General features: G+C 34.0%; 1 pseudogene; it reads left to right on the top strand.

The window, feature by feature from the left end:
- The first annotated feature begins 585 nt into the window (after positions 1–585).
- Positions 586–704, top strand: LOC112485508 (annotated as a pseudogene).
- Positions 705–1728: the final 1024 nt, after the last annotated feature.

Genomic DNA, 1728 nt, shown 5'->3' with positions numbered 1-1728 from the left:
TAGGCAGTTTCTTATTGATGTGTAGCATGAAGGCTGGGTAGGTGTGCATGTTCATTTCCTCACTGGACCCCACTGGCACCACCCTGACAAAAGTAGGACGCTGACTCGCACTGCCTCATTACAGATAGGTATAGTTCAGCTTCTGTCCTGAACTCCAAAGACACCTTCTTGGCTAAAGTTGGGCCACTGAGATTTTAAAGTTGTTATCTTAATCTAGACTATTCTGATTCTGATTCTATTATCTTATTAGAAATCAATTTCCTAATCAGAGAAAACAACCAATATGATTTCTAATTAGGAAAAGAAAAAAAAAACTTTTAAAAAGATTAAATTTCCTTTCAACTTTCAAGAAGCATTTTACTGAACAAATCTTTATTAATTACCTACTATACACAATGCAGTTTTCATTAACTGGTTTTACTTAATTTATGAATTTATTTTTCATCACATAAACAGTGTATAACTGAAGCTAACCACTGAAGGTGAAACTAATTTCCTAAAGTCCCATGGGTCTACCTCATGTGTCAGAATAAAAATTAATGGAATATGACATGACTAATATAATGAATTAAAAAGAGATATTTTGTCTATAGCCGTGTCACCCTGAACAAGCCCGATCCCGTCTGATCTTGGAAGCTAAGCAGGGTTGGGCCTGGTTAGTACTTGGATGGGAGACCACCTAGGAAGACCAAGTGCTGTAGGCGTAAAAAATAAAAAATAAGGGATTGTAAGCTGACAAGGTCCTTGCAATCTGTGAGGTCAACCAAGGGTTGCCTCGACTAAAGAAAAAAAAAAGATATTTTATCATTTCAAATGTATTAAGACTTTTCAAGTTTTCTGGCTACTCTTATTCATTGAACTTACTATACAGATTTTTTTTTAAATGAAGTATATACTTATAAGAAATGATTCTTTTTGTATATTGTATACTTTTGAGCCTGATTCTTATTTATTTTTTGACTTTGAGGAGAAATATTATCCCTCTAGCCTTAGATAAGAGGATCTTCCTTTTATATACTTCCCAATCCTACTCAATTTACTTTTGCAGTAGAACAGGCTAGTACACAAGATATGTGAACAACTGCTCCTATCTTATTTTAGGTTCACAGCTTTTCAGATGTGAATGATGTGAGCGCAAATTTCTCCAGCCCTGACATGAGAATTTCTTAGCGCTAAGCTTCAGTAAAAATGTATCATTGAGTTGTGTGGCTAACTGAATTACACCTCTAACACTGGTTTAAGTAAATTCAATCCTACTAATGACTCTGTTATGTGAATTAACCCTAGAAAAATAATTGCATGGGATCAGCATACCTTTTTCTCTACTCTTCTCTTGCTTTCTATTCCTTTCCAGCACCCCCTCACCCTAACCCCAAGGGACCACTGTTGTCTTAATGTTTTATGATAGTCTAATGAAAAAAGCACTGGACCAGAGTCAGGAGTTTTAGGGATTAGTTCTGGATTTGTGCTTAACTAGGTGCGTGAGCCTTTACTGAGCCTCAATTTTATCATCTATAAAATGATGTGTTTAGACTAGATGTTTTATTTTCCTTCTAATCCTAAATTTCCTTCTAATATTAAATTTATAGAACTATAGTTTATTTAAGAGGATAAATAAATTAGGTAAAACTAAATCATAATACATTATTATTGCCTTCAGGTACTTTCTAAAACAATCTGCATTAAAATAGGTTTTAAAAAGGCTATGTTTATAATAAAGAAATGAAG

Source organism: Pteropus alecto, unplaced genomic scaffold (genome assembly GCF_000325575.1).
Source record: "Pteropus alecto unplaced genomic scaffold, ASM32557v1 scaffold301, whole genome shotgun sequence".
In the NCBI taxonomy this organism is placed as follows: domain Eukaryota; kingdom Metazoa; phylum Chordata; class Mammalia; order Chiroptera; family Pteropodidae; genus Pteropus; species Pteropus alecto.
This window is presented reverse-complemented; position numbering and strand designations above follow the sequence as displayed.